Raw genomic sequence first — 19,738 nt, 5'->3', positions numbered from 1 at the left:
TGCTTCACAGAGGCTGACGAAATGAAGCTGCAGGTTTTAGGCACTAGAAAGAGGACAGCAGGCATCAAAGGGGGTTTTGGGACGCAGGGCAAGCACACCAGCTGGAGACTAGTGCTTTTCTGACAAACCACTCTATTCCTAACCTGGGCACAAAGCACAGCCCAAACTTTCCTCGGCTGATTTCTCCTGTGGAAGGAGAGCAGCCGAGGTGCGAGGGCGCAGAGGGGCAGACGGGCCCCAGCCAGGAGACAAGCTGAAGATAACATGACAGAGCAAGCATTAAGAGGGTGCTTTCTGCAGTTCCAAACTCAGACACTTGCTCTGCTCAGCAACCCCAACCAGTGCTCCCCATGTCCCGAGCCCCAACAACCTCCTCCTGCTGCCAGGGTGGCATGGACACGTCCCCTGGGACGCCCAGCCACCCCGAGCTGCCTTCTTCCAAACCACCTCAGCAAAAACTCCCCCAAACCCACTTACCTCTCTTTATGGCCAGGTACTGGTGGATTTGTTAAATTGCAGACCACTACTAATTTTTTCTCAGGCCAAGGCTTTACATTTCACATCAGGGAAGAACTTCATGAGGTCTGGAGGGCTCGATCCAAGCGAGGCATTAAAAGCCGCTCTCCTCCAGCAATGACACAATGTCCAACTCCCCAAATATTTTAATATACATTTCCCAATACAAGTATATCGTGTGGGAAGAGACAGAACAGTCAGCACATCACAGTTTGCTTGCCTGGATCCTGCCCAGCTGTGGGATCACCAGCGAGCAGCAGATAAATTCAAGTCCCGTTCTGACACTGGTTCCTGTTGCTTTTGGCGAGCTGCTCAGCACCCAGCACGGCCAAGTTTCATCGCTTTCTATGTGCATATATATAGACACGTGTGTACATACATACTGTAGGAATCGTATTTATTCAACCTCCTACAACGTTCAGGAAAGCAACGAATCATGCTAAAGCGTTTGAAAGCGAGGAGCTCTATCGGAGACAGAGATCAGGATCCTCGGGAGGGCGAGCGGTGATTTCACAGCCGCCCGTGAAGCTCCCGGAGCTCTGGAGCAAACAGCCACCCTCAGCCTTTGAAAATCACAAACCGTTCAAGCTTGAAGACAGGAGTGAAAAATTACTAGACGTCTTCGGAAAAAAAAAATAATAATAATAATGATCAGAAAACACCACAGCCAACCCAAACCACTTATGGGCAAACCACTGATTTGCAATTCCAAACCACTTTTCCGCCTGAATCCTCCACTTACTATCTTATCTGATCTTCTCGCAGGGAATCCCCCGATCGTCTCTGCTACCAAAGGACCTTTCAAGCTCTGCTCTGCGCACTTCTCAGCGCCGAGGGTTTCCACTGCTCAGGGATGGGCGTCGAATGATGAAAGCCTCCCAGTGTTTTCATGCTCTCCTCTCTCTCTGGGTCCCGCAGTACCACTTATCTGCTGGCACAGCTATCCCTGCTGGGTAAGCGGGCACTGCTCTCCTTGCCAAAAAAAGGTTGCCACATCCAGCACGCACACACACACTTTTACTGGCCTGCCACACGCAGGCACCAGCCTAAAAGGATTCTTTTACAGGTTGCACGTGCTGTGATCTGTATCACCACCCTAACAAGCAAATGCTGCTTCTCCCATGTTTTAAAGTCTGTCACCACTGACAGTCCCGCTCGGTGGCACAAAACCAGGGGTACTCAGCTGGACGGCACAAACCTGGTGTTGAGGAACACCACGGACCCCCTGCACTGCACCAGCAGAGCCCTCACTTTGAGGCTGATGCTGGTTTAAGAAATTGGCTCTTTTTATTATCAAAACAGTCCACAAAAGATAACCTCAGAACTTCACAAGCATTACTTCAATATCCAGCAGCCTCTCAGCACTGCAACTTATTCCTGTTCCCACTTCATAGATGGGAGCACAGAGACATGAAAGAAAAGGTGTAACACTGGTTATGGAACAACAAGTCCCAAACTTCTCATCCCCAGCCATTTCCAGGCTTTACGGTGCTGTCCTTTGTCCAAAAATCTATTTGCTAAAATGAATAAAAAAGAAAACAAGGCAATTCCTCCCCTGTCATTCTTCTAAAATAATGCAAGAAACCAACCTCAGTTTGGAATCAAATCCTCCCAGCAAACAGTTTTTGAGGAATGCTGCATGGAAACACCTTTTTCAAGTGGGGATGTTAGAAGCCTGAAAAAGTATCAGGGAATAATGATGCCTTTTTGAACAATCAGTATCAGTCTGTTCGTCACGTTATTTTTGGAAATGGTATAGCTAATCTGACAGCTCCGATGCGGAGCCTTCAAAAGGCAGAAGCTATTGGCATTTTCAATACATTGCACACAAACATGCACGCACCCCTACACCCACTCCAACTCTGCAGATTTGTTCTGCTCCTGTCTGCGGGCTCTTCCGAGTGCACGCCACAACAGATTGTTTCCTTCTCTCACTCCGCTCTTCTTCTGTGAGGGGCATCGAGCACCAAACAAAGGATTTGAAGACTTGCACTAACGCCCTGCACGGCAGAAGGGATCCTCTGTGACTGAACGGACACAGTCAAGCCTTTCAATTAAACTATTAACCCCAAAAGCAGGGGAAAGTTATTGCCAAAGACAGCATTTATTTTTTAAAAAATGGCAAGTCCCATTAGAAACACCTAATATAACCCTTATTAACTTATTAACTTAGTCCTGAGCACATCGGGTCCGTAAGTGTCTGCTAACATAGCATTCTGTTTGCCTAATTAAGTTTTCAGTAGGGTAAGCTGCAGCTCCCGCACCAATACAAGGAACTGGAAAATCACAGATAAACCAACGCCTGGCTTGATTTACCTTTATTGTCCCAGAATTTGCTACGGGCTCTGCCACGACTGCTAAGTCACCTTCCATCAAAAAGGACAACTGCTGGACAAATCACCATCGCTGTTCTGAGCCTGTTCTCATTTCCACGCCACAATTTGGGCAAGGTGGCTGCAGGTGGCACTGAAGGTCTGCTTTGGGCACAGCGTGGAGAGGATGAGGAGCAACCTGCAGGGCTCCTCCTGGAGCCAGGGGAGGCGAGGAGCCGGTGCCTGGGCTGTGTGGGCACCGCAGCTCCAGCCGGGGAGCGCAGGAAAATCACTGCCAGCCAAAAAAATTCCTCCTAAGAGGCTTAGGAGAAATCTCAGGGAATCAACGCAGATCTCCATGACAAATAATTAGCAAAATAAAGATAAAATACTCAAACATCTCAGCTTTCCGCTACATTCCAGAGCGGCTTATTTCCTCCTCTAATTTTATTCTGACTGCATTCGAAACTCACTTGCAACTTCCAAAAAAAGACGATGGGGGGGGGAAAGCAGCTCCAGAGCACATTGCCCCAAAAGGCAGAGATTTGCTGCAGGGTGTGGATCCCGCACCCCCAGCCCCCCGAGCCGTCCCGGTGGGATGGGGGAAGTGCTCACGGAGCTGCCCCCAAGCTTTTTAAGCAGCATTACGGCATTAATATAATTTACAAAATGGTTCAAATCTGAATGTTTTCCCTTCGTGAAAAATAACACACTTAATGCTTTTCATCTGGCACATAAAATTTACAATACCTCCAGGAACATTTTCTTTGGTTAAATCAACACGATTGGTCCTTTTTTAGCCTCTCAGCGTATTACAGTCCCAGCTTTTTATGGTTGGGTTTTGTTTTTTTTTTTGGTTGTTGTTTTCACCCATCGTCGTAAACTTTTCAGAACCAGAAACGATCATCAATAAAAAGCATTCCCATGTCAAAACAATTTTAACTACTACTTTTAAAAGTAAAGAAAGAAAGGGGGGGGGGGTCAGACCCAGCTTTCACAGTGACCATCTCCGTGCAGTTGGAGGTCCCTGTGTGCAGGGCCCAAGGAGAGCCAGGGCTGGAGCATGGAGGTGCTTTCCCCAAAATTGTTTCCCTGCTGCAGATGCTGGTGCCAGGTGCTGAGGATGAGGCAGGTCAGGACTCCTCGGAGGCAGCCGCGTGCCACATCTGCGCTCGGTGAAGGCGAGAGGGGAGCGTGGCAAGGCAGCGAGGCCACGGGAGAGGCAGCCGGGGCCCAAAGCTCGGCGGCTTCCCCGGCGGGGATAAAAATAGCGGATGGAGAGGCGCTGAGTGCCGGGGCTGCCGGGGCACGGGCAAGTTCACGGCGAGGAAGCGAGCGGCGGCGGCAGCCCGCGCCTGACGCTGCGCTCGCAGCTCCTCATTAGCCGGGCGGCGATCCAAGTTCATCTGGGCCCCAGAGAAAGGCAGTGCTTGTGTTTAGACCGCACAATACTGACATAACATTAACAGATTTACATATGCAAAACTGTGAAGCAACAGGCATTCCCCCTCAATTGACCCACAGCTTGTAGTGGCTGCCGAGTTATTCCCTGCTTAGGCTCTGTAACCAAGTGGGCGTCATGCGACTACCATCTGGGTACCACTTATTTAAAGCTGGCAGTCTCTCTGTAATAGGCAAGCTGGCAATAAGCAGGAAGGGAATAAATTGCATCATTTAGTTAACATCCACTTGCTTTGCGGCTGTTAAAAACCCATGACTGAATAATAATTTGGTTATTTCTTTTGCCAGACAATGCTGTCAGCCAAATCGCGCGACGCACGCTGCAAAACGTCAGCTTGCAAAATTTCCACTTTAAAAATAAATTAAAGAAATTCGGAGGATAACGCGAGCTAAGAAGTTCTCCTAATGCTAGCGATTCTAATGCCATCGGGCTCTAAAAATAAACCTGCGCTGCTGTAGTCACCAGATACTGCTTTTCCCCAAAATCTCACTCTTTGTTTTCGTCACTACATTTGCCAAACATTGCCGGCCTGGCCACGGCGAGCAGAGGAGCTGGGCTGCGCCTGCAGCAACGCTCCTTAGGGCCAACGGGTTTGGATGTCTTGCTGCCCGCTGCCCTTCTCCTCCTTTGCCTTAATTTGTAGATTTTTATCATTTCCTTCTGCCCAACGCAAGTGCTTTCACACAAATCAGTATCAAAGCAAGTGGCTCAAACCCTAAACTGAGCAAAAATACACCTAGAACATACCCTGTGTTTAAAGAAAGTTGTTTTTGCAGAAAATTGTTACTAATAGTAATCATTTTTTTTTGCCCCAATTTGCTAGGATCACAGACAGCCTGGCACACGCCTATCTCCACGTTTCTCTCTTCAGGACCTAAAGGCAAAGCCCACGCCGAGCGCACTCCCACATCCTGGAGATAACCAGGGGTACCCTACACAGCGGGACAAGGCAGCAGCAGCCCCTCCAGCCCGACTGATGGGAAGGGAAGCCAAGAACCAGCTGTGGGTGAGAGGATATCACCAAACCAGCCTCATTCCCCCTTACCACACTTTGGGGCAGGACTCCAAAGTGCAGAAATAACAGAAGACAAGGGGCGGTGAGTGGAAAGCTGAGTTCATTATTAAGGTGCACCCAGCAGCACCAGGACTGCACGGCTCAGCATCCACACCATGCACGGCACCTGGAGACCACAAAAGCCAAAAAAAAAAAAGGGAAACCACTGTTTTCCTGGCCCTGCACAGCTCTGGCCGCTGCAGGCACGATGCTTGGGCAGGGAAATAGGGGACACGTGGCCACCCACGGCTGCTGCAACGCAGGGCTGCCACCCCAAAACCCAGCAGGGTGATGGGCAACAGCAGCAGCTGGCGGGCTGGTTACAAAACAGGAATGAAAGTAAGATGGAGGAAGAAGAAGGTTTTAGATGGCAGGATCACACAGCCACCCGACAGGGCAGCGGGCAGCTGAAGAAGGGAGGAAAACAGAAAAAAGGAACAGAAACAGAGGGCAGACAGGAAAATCTGTCACAGGAAATGCAATGCCTGAGACTGCTTTAAGATGCCAAAGCAAGAGCCTCCAAGAAAGTGAAGCTACAGAGCCCCCAAACCGTCCTGGTGAAGCCCTGGGCTGGCTGAGGTTTGCCCAACCGCACTTGTGCTCACGGTGCCCAGCCACAAACACCTCTGGAGAGGAGACTGAAGGCACCCAGCAGCTTTGGCAAGTTGTCCTGTGGGAAATGTGCATCCCTCAAAGCGCCTGTGCATGTGGGACAGTGTCTGAGGAGCTCCCCGGCACTGAGCCTTGGTGCTTTTAATTGCAGCTGCCCTACCCGAGATGATCAGCCCGGTCACGCTGTCACCCGCGCGGCACGTTCCTGCACGGCCCATCTCCCTAATTAGTCCTGAGCTGTTTTTTTTCCAGGAGATCTACAAAATATCAGCATAAATCTCCAAACACTTAGCAGTCAACAAACTCAGCACAACAGACGTAAGCTTGGCCCCGACAAATAAAAAGACTACGGGAAATGTGTTTATTTGTTGCAAACGTCCTCTCCTATAAGCGTCAAACAGATTACAGCCACAGCTCTCCTCGCGCTGCACCCTGGGATCCAGACATTTAACTAGCACACACCGCAGCCCTGGATTAATCAGAAATGGAGTATATTTTTAAGAGCATTAATTATGTATCAGATGCTTCCAGGATTCCAATGGAGGTAATTTTTTAAAAAAATCCCAGCGCACGGTTTTAGGGATCTGCGCGGTTTCGAGGTTGCTTCTCATTTCAGCTCGCTACCACGCTGCCCTGGCACCACGAGGCCATCACCCACCACCCAGATTTGGTTTTCATCTCCTTGCAGACCAGCAGGTGCTCCCTGTGCGGGAGTCCCTGTCCCAGTGTGGGACATCCTGGCTCCTGCTGTAGGTGTACCCCATTCCCACACAGATTTGGCAGGTTCGGACAACACGCGCACACAAAATTTCTGCTTTTGCCTCCTACCAAGGCACATTTTTGCCACTCCAAAGCACCTGGCTCCCCCTGCCCATGCTCACTCACGTTGCACTGAGCACCCACGAGGACTGCCAGGATGCTCAGGGTCTCCAGACCCCGCTGAGCACACCACAAAGCATCCCCAACGCGATGCCCGCACGCAGCAGCGTGCACAGGGCCAGCACTGCTCAGCACAGCCCCAAACCACCCAGCAGAAAGCCTCCGGGCCAGCAGCTCCGCAGCGCTTTGCAGCAGGAGCTGCCATCCCAGCCACGCGGTCGGAGCTCCTGCTGCTGGCTTGCTCTGAGAACAGAGCGAAGCCGAGCTCACCCCTGTGCTGCCACACTCGAGGAAAAGGCTTTTTATTGCACCTACCTTAACGGGAACATGGCGTATCCAGATGTGGGGAATAAAGGCACATCCACAATATTTTCCTGCTAGTTACTGAGAAATTTACAGCTTTTACAGCCCGACACAGCTGCTAACAACCAGAGGCCACCTCACCAACTAAAAGCAGAGCTCTCCTGGCTCTGGCACTGGAGCAGCAGGTGCTGGCTGGGGCACAAGCAGAGCACCACAGGCTCCAGGTCTTGGATGAGAAGTTTGCTTTTCTCTCCATCTTTGCACATCGCATCATTCTTGGATCAAGCCAGAGGTCTTCTCGCAGAGCTTCAGCTCTGCTTCTGTCTGCGACACTTAATTCGCAGTGACGCGGAGGGGCACGTTTCCAGATGCTCACTGTGCTTGCTGGCCTGGGCTCTCCCTCCACCAACCCCTCCTAAAAGGAGCACGAAAAACACAGGGGCACTGCGAGCACCTAAGGTGCCAATCAGGTATGAATTTGACACCTAAGAATGAAAAGAAATGACCCTAAAGCACGACTGAGGGGTGCGTGTGGCTGTGTGAGATCCTGGGCTGAGCAGCGCCGCAAGGAGACGGTACAGGGGACCCGAGTCAGGCACAAACCAAGGAGGACAAAAAGGTGGGTAAGAAGGTTTATTTGCCCACCCATGCCATGCCCCCTGTCCGCACAGCCCCCAAAACCACTGAGGTGCAGGAGGAACGTGCCCACAGCGCCTGGCAGGGATCGGGTTGGTGCCAGCCCGCAGCACGACTTCACCCCTGAGCTCACCGCGACGCGTGCAGGTAGCAGCCCCACGCCAGGTTATCACCAGGTGATAACACCCACACACGGTACCTGCTTGGCACAGCTCGAGGACGGCTTCCCCAGGGCTCCTCGGGTTTCTCTTCCTGCTAACGTGCACCTGCGCCAAGCCAGGGAGCCCTGAAAGCACGAAGCGTGTTGGAAGCCTTGCTCAGCCCCCCCAGCACACCCCCATGGTTAACGACCAGCCACACCAGGCACCAAGCACCTGCTGCTTTCAGCCAGGGCTGCGGCACGATGCTGGAGCCGTGCTCGTGATCTGCCTTCCAAGCACGGAGGAGCAAATGTTGCATTGCTGTGCCCTGGCAGCACGGGCTGCGTGACCACAGGCTGCAGGTCGGACCCTCCCTCGGAGTAAACCCGTGATATCGTTGAGCTCCGGCCACGTATTCCCTTATCAGCTCCTGGTCTTTAACTCACAAGTTAGCTAACAGGCTGGAGACACTTTTAGTTCAGTTTTATGTGCAGCTGTATTTGCTTATCACACAGATAAGTTATTAAAAAAGAGCCGAGAGCAGCAGCTAACAACCTGGCTACCTGTCGGTGCCCCTACCCAAATTTCCAGCCTCTGGAGCAGCTCCCTGCCTGCTGCCAGGGGCAGAGGGACGCGTGGTGCTGCTGTGTGCAGTCCATGGGCACCACCAGAGAGCAACGAGGACGCTCAAGCAGCAGAACACACTTTGCCCAGCTTGTTTTCTGCTGGTCGAGCTGAGCTGCCTGCGTGGTCTCACCCCCTGCAGCCAGCCACGGCACAAGGGACCAGCAGACGGGTCTGCTCCTAACTCCACCGGGCTGCAAGGTGAGCCAAGCCCTCCTTCCACACAGCCCCACGCACGCTGCCAAATAACCTGAGAGAGCAGCAGCATCCTCCCTCCAAGAACAAAGACAGAGGCTGCCCAAGGAAACAGCGCTCGTTTAATACACGCCATGAAGGTGTGAGCACGCCTGAGTCACAGCACACGTGTGGACCTCCTCAATGCACCCGCAGAGCAATGTGTCCTCCTCCTCCTCAATCTGCTGAGAGCATCCAGCAGGCAGAGGTTGACACGCAGAGGTGATTCAACACCGATGAACAGAAACATGAAGACGTGCTGCTCTTAAAACGGGGGCTGCATCTGACATGGGATTTATTTACCCAGGAAACTTTTCTGCTCTGCATGCCCTTCTCCTCCTACAGTGTTAAGCAGAATCCCCATCCTACCTGGACGGCTCACTGCCCTCACACAAGTAGTCAGTGCTTCCAGCATAAGCAAGTGTATTCATTTTTTGCTTGGACCTACAAAAAGTACTAGTTGAAAACCTGCAAATTATTTTTTTTTTTAACTGACAGGGCATTAAGAGTAATATCTGCCACCCCCTCCTTATGCTTATAGAATAAAGTTGGGAAAAAAAAATAGATGTAAGAAAAAAAAGAGTATTTCTTCCCACCAGAAAGTAAATATTTGTGCATAGCGAGAAGAAAGTATTTCCATAAAGCTTTCAACAAAAGATGACTGCAGGCCAAATTTTACCCTCAGACACAGGCACATAACTCTAGCTGAAGTTACTCAGAGCTGCCCACGTTTACGCGGAGGCCAAACCAAGCACCGCGTGTTCACGCACAGGAGGCTGCGCGCTCCGGAGCTGCGGCCTGGCTTCCAGCTCTTTCTCAAAACTCGGGCGAGATTCGCTTCAAATCAGTGCAGAACTTCTGAAATGAGTCAAACCTGCAGGATTTTCTGCAATACCCGCTGCAAAAGAGGATGTGAGAGCTGGCAAGTCAGCTGTGTTTACTCACTGTGCCATCTAATTTGGGAAGCCGGAGCTGAGCCCCTGCGCTGAGCACGATGCCCAAGGGCGGTGGGAAGATCGTGGCCGGCTGGGCAAAACCAGCAGCTCCTGAGCTCCTGCCCGAGGTCCTGCAGCTCCTGAGCACCTCGGGGCGATGCTCCACCAGCCCGGCCTCCAGCCAAGGCAGGAGCCTTCGCAGGCTGAGACTCCCGGGAGGAGAAGCGATGCTCTACGTACCACGCGCTGCTTCAGCTAATGACACAGATTTACACTGGGTGTTAGCCTGCTTCGCTAAAAAAAGCCAACCAGACTTTTTTTTTTTTCCTGGTGCAAACTGTCCTTTATAGAGACTATTAATATCCTCCTTACTTCAGCTTAAGCTACACTTCTCTTCCTTGTTCGCCACTAACTTAACAGATAACTTGCAAGACGAGATCTAATTTATCCCCTTCTTTTGTCCTCGTTCCTCTCCTCCTGCCACTGTCTTGACAGGCACCTTTTTTTCTAGGGGAACCACTGCATGGAGCTTAGATTTGCTAAAATATTAACGTTTTTCAGCAGAAAATTTAAGGCGATGCCTAGTTTATACTGAACAGATCCCCTGTGATTCTGGCCCCAAGTAATTAGCTGTGTATAGCACGAGCTAATAACTTAAATAAAGCACCCTGCCATAAACAGCCCTCTCCAAAAGCCACAAGGACAGCCCTTGCTACCAAAGCCTGGTCAAGACAGACAGCACTGGAGGGCCGCCACCAGGACATTATGCTGAAACAAATGCATTTTTATTTTTCTCTTTAAATTACAAAAGATTATCATTTCACTCAGCAATGCCCCTTATTAAATTGGAACTCTCCACATCAGAATTAAATATGTCCCATCTACTCAAAATGAAGTGTATTATTTATCACTAATATTTAATGACAAAAACCTGATAACTTTCTCCGATTATCCCACTGATTTCCTCCAGTCATGCATCATTGGCTCTGCTGGTCATTAGCATTATCACAGTGCATAAACTCTGGCTTATGCAGCAAGTTTGATAACAGAGCCAGAAGCCTATAGCTACTATTTTCCAGTTTGTTCAGATTTACTAGTTTACCTCTCTACGAGCGTGTCTCTACCTAATGGCATTTATTACAATCCCTAAAAATCCTAGTTAATAAATGTCCATTTCCATACGACGTGGCTCTGCACGATAACAACTCCTAAGCAAATACAAAGCCCTTGCTGGGAAGTCAGTCCTCTGCTTCGCCTGACCAAGGACCCTTTTCTGGAAAGACCACATCCCAGCCAATCTGAAAAATAAATAGGAAATATCCAGCCTTCTCCGCTTGCTTATCACCCAGAATATGCTGCATAGGCTTAAAATAATTTAGCTTAATTCACAGGTAATGTTGCATTTCAGCTCCTGTGAAACACTGCTTTCGAGGGCTGTACACGTTGTTTTTATAGCAGCGAAGAAAAAACAGCAGAGCAGAAGAGAACACCGCACACCGCCAGCTGAAATACACCAGGATGAGTTTCTCCCCTTCTCAGTTAAATCCTGCAAGTGCAAAGATGGATTAGAGAGGTTTCTGAATAGGTTTCATTCTTTACGCTGCTGGCCTTCAGAAAACTGGAATGGGTTAGCCAGGGAGGAACTTTAAAATACTTGGACAAACTGTAATTATATCGCATAGTTTTGACATTCCGCCTTCCAAGCCTTTGAAGTATCAAGTAATTTATCACTGAAAAATACATTTTCACTTTTCTAAACATACAGTTCAGGAGCTTTGAAAACCAAGTAAGACATTATCTGAACAAAGATGCATGGCATAACATTTTACTGTGAGCTATTTCAGAGACTCCCTCTCATTTTAATTCAACCAGAACAGGATCAGGCCCCTGCCACAACTCTCTGATCAGAAAAAAAATCACCAAAGTTGTTAACGTGTTATTACTATTGCAAAACTTAATGAGAATAAAATCTCTCCTCTGAATCTGCTAAGTTGGATACAGGCTGTGATGTGCTGTACAAACATCCAGATTATTATATGTGCATCCTTATTATACGGTACGTGCGTGAATATTCATAGATCTTATTCTCTGAGCCAAATCGATATATATATACACACGTATTTTAAACTCAGTCCACCCAAGGAAGCTCCTGAGATTTCAACAGATACATTTGTGGTTAGGCCGCATAACTGAAGCGAAATCTGGCTGGCTTATGAGAGACGCATGGAAATACACCTATTTAAGAAATTCACCCGAGGGGGAGGAATAATTTACAGTACACTGATCAACAGAGTTTGCAAGATATTGTCTGAAGGGGCCCTATTTGAGAAGTAGAGCAGTTATGAAAGCAGAAGGTATCAATACTAATGCAATTGTTGCCCCTGTGTTATGCTATTTGCCAGGCAGAATTCCTATCGCTCACAGAAATATCAGTTTGGGTTAAGTTTCAGTATCGCTAACTGCAGTATTAGAAAGAGGGGCCATTAGAAAAGAAAGGGCAGCAATCTGACAAGGTTAATGCCAAATTCTGCATTCTCCGTCAAGGCAAAAAGAAAAAAATAAAAATGGATCGAGTCCTAGAAGAAAGGCAGCAAGCCCAGGAGCACAGGATGCAGGCACGCTAACACAGATGCTTCCCCGACTCCCGCACCTCTCACGGTCAGAGGGCTGGAATTGGAGCCTCCACAAACCAAATTGTGAAAAATATTGTCATTGTTCTCCCGCGCCCTGCCGCTCCTCCCTCTGCACGTGCACCCTCTCCAAAACGCACTTTTGACCTTACTGAGCAACACCCAACGTCAAGAGCCTTGGGGGCCGCATCCTGCCCCGCGCCTGACTGCTCCCTGCCGAATCCGGCTTCAACGTCCTCAAAACCTGCCCCAGACCAGGAGTGGCTCCGGGATGTCCCTGAGCTGCTGTCTGGAGGCAGATTTCGGCAGGCAGAGGGAGGCAGGAGTCACACCACCCAGCTCAATGGGGTTTTTCTTCCCGGTGCGAGGACAGAACGTGGGAACGGGCTGGATGAGCTAAGCAAGCTGCCTGACCAGCTAACGAAAATTTGTCATGAGGTTCATGGGAGATAGAGTTCGTGACTCACTGTCAGCAAGCTTGCCATTACAACATAAAAGCTATCATTAAAAAAAAAAAAAAAAAAAAAAAAAAAAAGCAAGCGCCCGGATGAACACTTCAAGAAGGTTTTAACTTCTTAATCCCAAATAGACCACTCATGAAATGAGGTTTGCAACGGACCCAGCTGACAAAAGTCGTACCAGACAACCTTGTAATTGAAAGGCCATTAGAACAGCACATTTTACTTGCAAGGAAACCAATCTCTGCTGCCCCGGCGTTCCCAGAACTTTCCTGGGAAGACCTCTCCTGCCTGTGCTCAGCCCCGAGCTCTCTGCTGGCAGCGAGAGAAACGCAAACCTCGCGTTCGCTGTGTGGCGCTGGGAAGATGCTTCTTAAAACTGACACTGGTTCCTACAGAAATATCAGTTAATTACTTAATCCTTCTTAATGGAATGATTAACATCCTTTCAGCAAACAAGGCGGCGATGATTTAACGTTATACTGCATGTTTCATTACAGAACCGGTAAAATTAATACTGCTCCCCTCTCCTCTGCTGCAACCACTCATTTCTTTATAATCAGTTACATTTTTCACTTCTGCAGAGCAGCCTCTGCACCCGGCAGCCGGGCCAAGAAAAAGACTCCAACATACAAAAATCTGCATCGTTGTTATTCTGTTGTGAAGCCAAGGACCGACTTCCAGACGGGAACCAACTTTCCGTCAGCAGCAAAGGTGGCCGCGCAGCCCGGCTCGGCGCCGCCGAAATGGGGGCGAGAGGCAGCATGGAGCACCCAGCACCCATCCCATGGGCACCTCTGCCGGGCAGGGAAAGACACCTCGAAGGGCAGAGGGAGGGATGCTCCAAGGCAGACAGCTCCTGAGACCCCGAGAAGCCTCCGGAGGCTTTGTGGAAGGAACACAAGTACGTGCAGGGCGCCAGCGTTCACTGCCATCAAACGCACGCTTCCCTCTTAATTCTGTGGGCAAGGGCTTTGCAGGAAGGGGGATTCTGAATCGATTTTTGTGATCAGATGCTGAGCTGCTGCTCTGAACACGCATCCAATCCCCCTCACCGTTTTATCTTCCTTTATCACCATCTTTTTAATAGAGACATGACATTCTGCTCACTGCTGGGCTCTATTTATCTCTCTCTTAACAACACTTTGGCATCGCCGGCTCCGCTATCTAAATCAGCAATAGTGCATGTCCGGTCACAGAAAACCGGAGAGGGTTTCCCGAGATGCCTTGGGAAGTCTGACTACTCCAGTTTACTGATGTGTTAATGCGCCTCATCTACTAATTAACGAACAACCAGATCAGGCTAGGAGCTGGGGGAGGGACACCAAGACGAAGGCTGCACGGAGCCCAAGGAAAGACACTTGACCCTAATTGTTAGCAACAACGTGACAGGACCGATCGGGAAGTGTGGCTACAGCTCAGATCCAACGTGAAAGGAAATGTCTGGCGAAGAGGGGAAAACTAACGATGCTGTTACAGGCGCCACAGGCCCACCTCCCTCCCGTCAGGCTCTGTGCTCCCAGTGCCCAGCCCAGACACCGCGCTCCCATCAAGGCCTTCTCTCCAGACCTGGGTCCTCCTCCCAAACCCCTGTAGCTCTAGGGACCCCCAGCCGAGTGTGGCCAAGGGCTCAGCACACCCACTTGTGTGTACCCAGAGCAAAAGGTCGGAAATCCAAAGCGCCCCAGAGCACATACAGCAAGGGTGCCAGCAGGAATGGGGCCTGCGCGGCGGGTGCGTGTACCGATATCCCGGGAAATGCTTCCTGTGCATCTCACGAAATCAGGGAAAAGAAGCCATAAGCACTTTCTACCTGAAAAAATCAAATGAATCAGGACTTACAATGGCACAACAGAGCCAGCAGCACCGCACTCTGGGCTGTTTCATGTTACCCAATACACAGGAGAGGGCCAAGGTGCAGCGCGCCCAGTGCTCCATGAGGGCCTGAGCCTTCAGGAGCACCATGTCTGAATTAGCAGCAGCTCCGAACTGACTTACTGAGGAAGCAGGCACTTCTAATAAAAACACGGCAGCAACAAGTACCACACACAGAGACTGCTTAGCGGTAAACAACACAGTACAGGATCATCCCAGTACCATGGCCCAGTACTCGCGTTGCTTGCCGAGACCACTGCAACCAAGAGGCAAACTGGGAGGGAAAAGGCCCCCAGTCAGCTTCCGAACGGCACTCCCAGAAACACCAGAACGTATCAGATGTACGTATTTTATGGTATGGGCTCCATCTCGGTAGATCTGTCAAGATATTTACAGGGCTTGACAGTATTCCTGTCTTTAATTAAATTTTCACACACATACTTTAATGTAATTTAAATAGATTATTAGTTGTCAGAATATAGTATAAATTTTGTTTACGATTTAGTTACTTTAAGTACTTACATTGAGGAAACTCATTTAACCCCCTGACTGAGTAGCATTAAGTGTTGAGATGAGACTTCTAAAGAGCTTCCACTGCCCTTTGCACTCTCGCAATAATCTTAAATTACTACAACTTAATTGCAATTTCAAGGCACTAAAATGGGGATGTCTTAAAAACAGCACAGGGAGGGTCACCGAGAGGAGAAAAATTATTTAGTCCTCCTCAGGTACCAGATGCTTCTCGGAGAGAAGAATTGATTGTGCCCAGGCTCTCCTCTTCTCTCATTTTCCACGGAGCCCTATCCTCATTTCCAGAATGGCACCGAACAAAAAGTTATCAAGATTATTCTGGATACTTGCCACGTACAAACAGCCATTATACATAAGCCTGTTCGCTTGCATGCATGGAAGAGATCGGTGCCAGGAGAATAGAAAGACAAAACCCTAGAGCATATTTGCAAAGAAGGCTGCACGCGAACGGAGCCAGCGGTTTCTCTGACTTGGTAGGTCCAACGCTGGAGCAAGAAAAAAGAGCACACGTTAAATAAAACACTGCAGACACCCCAATCAACAAATATCCGAGCTCCTAAAAATAGACCGGCTTGCATTCCCTCTTCAGCCCCAAACAGAGATTTTTTTTAATTAAAAGGCTACAGAGCTCCCACAATTAAGTTTTCCCTCTAACGACTGCAGGATTTATTCCAGCCTACTTTTTTCCCTGTGCATACCCTGGCATCACCTCGCTGCGGTTCCCAGCGCAGCGATAGCTGCGGGAATCCGGCGGCACGGTACTGTGAGAGCAGCCGGCTGCGAGCAGCGTTTTTGTCAGCGAGCACTTCCAGCACACACACACGAGATCTTGGTCGGCTCTGACTGCAAGAAGGCATTTCGTAAGGCTTTGGCCAACAGAGCAGCAATCCGAATCGCGACTTAAAGCACAGCCAAGCACTTTAGGCGTGCCTTCGGTGGCAAGAAGTCAGGGCCCCGAGCCTCTCCGTACCTCGCTCAGCATGTGAGCAAAGTTTTGTTGCCAGGACCTCTCGGAGCAGCCGCAGACAGGCTGCTGATCTCCAGCGCACCACGGTTATCAGCTCCCCTCGGCAAGCGCCGCCGGGCTCCGACTGCCACCGTGAAAACACGAGGGGGGCCGGGAGGGGAGCGAAGTCGCAGTTGTGTGAGTCAGGGACACAGACCTGAAGGCAGCAGCGGCAGCAGCGCCGTTTGATGTCAGCCTGCTCCGGATCAGGCCCCACGCAGCCGAGCTGCCTACCCTGACCTCGCCCTCGGGGCCACGGGGCCCGTGCCATGCCTGGCAGCCAGCACAGCGCCCAGGCAGGACTCCAACGTCCCCTAAAACACCGTGAGCCAACAGCGAGCCCGAGCTGCGTGGCTCCTGAGGGCCTGATCCCAATCCCACCCCCGGGGAGCTGAGGCTCCCTCTCCCCTGGCTCCCCTCGGGCACACGTTGTGGCCACAGAAGGCCCGATGGAGCACGGCCTCCCCGCAGCCACCCCGCTACCTGCCTCCGCTCCAGCCCTGCCTCGGCCGCGGGAAGAGGTTTCAGCTCGGTGCCTCGAAGTTGCAATTAAATTGCAGTAATTTAAGATTATCACGAGAGCAAAGGGCAGCAGCAGCTCTTCGGCAGACTCCTCTCGCCACTTAATGCTGCTCAGTCTTGGGGGTTAAATGAGCTTCTTTAGTGTAAGTACCTTAAAGCAAGCGAATCGTAAACAAAATTTATACTATTTTCTGACAGCATATAATCTATTTAAATTTATTAAAGCTTCTCTGAGAAAATTTAAGATGACAGAAGTATCATTATGTCCTATAAATAACTGGACAGCCTTGCAGAAATAACTGTATTTTACATACAAATCCTACATATGTGTGTGCATGTGGTATTTCATTTGATACACAAATACATGCTCAAAAGACACTTCACAAAATGAATTACATTATCGGCTTTGATCTCTCTCTATAAATGACCACGAGCAGTAAGCATACGACATGCTAAGCTGCGCTCCATAAATCCACCTTTTTACTACCTCCTTTTTTCCTAATTTTTACAATACCACGAAACAAGGATAATTCCAGAGCTAAACTGTTTAGGCTGCATCATACCATGGATGATAATGCAAATTGAAGCTCTTAAAAAAAAAAAAGGTGATCCCCTCCAACAGGAAAGCATATTGCAGCGTATGCTGTGCAGTAACGCCCGGTGCACAATTCTCTGCTCAACTTTCCTGCTCCTTCCCTCACCAGCACAGAAACCGGCTGCCTTGCTATCACCGGTGGAACCGATTTAAGCAGAAAATGTTTATAGTTGTTAAAAAACATTACACATTACCCAAAACGGCTTAATAGCATACATGTGCATGTTTAACACACGTACTTTTTATTGTCTAATTAAAGTATGTGCCATAAAAAAACTACAGGCTTTATGCTAAGTTATGCAGGATGGTTATGAAACCTTACCTTATAAAAAGTATAAAGTACTTATTGTGTGATCTGCACTGTTAATTAAAGAAATACTTATGTGAAAACGTTTTGCATTTCTTAATTCTTCAGTAGATGTGCACTTGGTCTGCCTCCTGGTTAACACACATTCGGGTAACAGCCTTTTCCTCAGATTTTTTAATAGATGTTCCCATTGTTTTTGAATGCTTTAAAGAAATTAAATGGGTGGCTTATTTGTAGAGTTTACAGTGAGGTGTACAAGCGCAAACATCAAAGTGTAAAGCAACAAAAATATCACTAACTCGCACTGGTTAAGGTTGGTTAAGACTTAAACCCAAAATATTTATTGAAGTAAAAATCAATTATCACTTAATACCCCTCGCTACAATTTTCTCTCAAAACTACACAGTAATTGAGTCTCTCCAACACAGTCACGAAGCCAAGTTACACACAGTTTTGCAAAAACCTTGGCATATCAAGAATAAGGTGCCACCCGGGTAATAGGCTTTGAAAGAAAGACACCACAAGTTTTCTGAACTCTAGGAACACAGACAGACAACATACAATGCTTAATCACAGCCAAACTCCTCTATTATGCATCAGCACAGCACTTACACACACACAGAACAAAAAAAAAATAAATAATCCACGTTTCCTTACAATTCAGAGATCCAGAAATAAGAGCTGAATTCCACAGAACTTTTACGCTGCTTTCAACATTGCACTACTGAGACGCCACCTTCTCCGCAGCTCTAGACAGCGAAAATAAAAATCAAATCCTAAGTCACTCGGGAAGTATATACAATGCACTCCAAAGCACTATCACTCAAAAAAAAAAAAAAAAAAAAAGGAAAAAAAAGAAACACCAGCCCAGCCCATGCACAAAACCTAACTTTGCAAGCGAAATCACAAGCACCAGAAAGCCTTGTTTGAAATAGCAGTTATTTTTCTCAAAGTTATCCTTTGGTTTCACAACAAAGATCAGCATTTGTAATGGTCCATTTCTGCATAAGTGAACATATAGCCTTGCTGCCTGATCGAATAGTCCAGAGCTTTCAGTGAGGCAGCTCCTGACAACAGCCCAGCAGCAGCTTTGTTTGATCTCTCCTGCCTTCCTTAATCTGGGTTGTCAAGGTTCACTTGTTGGAGGCTGTTTACTTTTTCCAAAAAAAAAAAAAAAAAAAAAAGTGATTTTTTTTTTCTGTCTCTCATACAATGACTAATCCAAAGACTAAGGGGGAAGAATGCTGCCAATGCAAGATGTTAAAGCTACAATACCTTTTTGCAATGAGATTTTAGCCGACACCTTTTGAATGGTAACTAGTGAAGAGCTTCCTCCCCCAGTGCCCTGGTCCATTCAATCTGGTTGTGAGATAGTGCAAATCGAGCGTGCGGGGGGGAAAGATTCGGAGCAGAGAAATTGAAACCAGGAGCCCTGATTCCCCCCTTCTTCCCCCAAATTTACTCGCAAAGATGCAGCGTAGCTCCTTGCCTACGCTCGCTGCGCTGAGAACTCGAATTCCTTCAGGATCTCTCAAACTTAGAAAAAGTAAGAGCTTCTCAGCAGCGGCACAAGCTGCAAAAAATAACAACCCAGCGAGATGCCTGCTTTCCCTCCACCTAAATTAAAGCAAACCGTGGATTACCAGCGCAAGCAGCAAGTTTCTTTGACGACACGCTTTAAAGTTTGCCTAATTAAGAGCCTGTCATTAGTGACAGCAACATTATGTTAAAGCAGGTAAAACGCAACGTTAGGAAAAACTGCATGGAAAAAGGAAACACGGCTTCGAGAATCGCTTTAATATTTATAACCGCTCAGCCCCCTAGAAATCAGCAGGCTACATTGTGTAGACGACACGCTACGAGCAGCATACAGACATTACTCACTCAAAGAGCAGTTACTAAAAATGAAACCTTAAACTTCGGAGCCCAGAAGTTGGGCTCCAGCTTCCCTAGAGGAGCGGCGGCCGGGCGCGGGCAGGCGGCGGGACCTCGGGCGGTGCGCTAGGGCTGCGCAGCCTGGGGAGGTGGGGGGGGGACAGAGGGAGATGGGGGGGAAAAAAAAGGAAAAAAGAAAAAAAAAAAAAAAAAAGAAGGAGGAATCTCGCTC

At 48.8% G+C, this 19,738-nt stretch overlaps 1 protein-coding gene across 6 annotated transcripts in view; it reads right to left on the bottom strand.

The window, feature by feature from the left end:
* Nucleotides 1-19,738, bottom strand: part of FOXP1 (forkhead box P1) — a 364,305-nt gene that overhangs the window by 343,036 nt on the left and 1,531 nt on the right. Inside the window, exon 2 of one of the 6 annotated variants that reach the window (XM_068694636.1) lies at nt 18,289-18,380. The exons of the other annotated variants lie outside the window; for them this stretch is intronic. The gene's annotated coding sequence lies outside the window, so the exon portion shown is untranslated. The remainder of the gene's footprint in view (nt 1-18,288; nt 18,381-19,738) is intronic. 6 annotated transcript variants of the gene reach the window in all.

Source organism: Anas acuta, chromosome 11, assembly GCF_963932015.1.
Source record: "Anas acuta chromosome 11, bAnaAcu1.1, whole genome shotgun sequence".
Lineage (NCBI taxonomy): Eukaryota > Metazoa > Chordata > Aves > Anseriformes > Anatidae > Anas > Anas acuta.
This window is presented reverse-complemented; position numbering and strand designations above follow the sequence as displayed.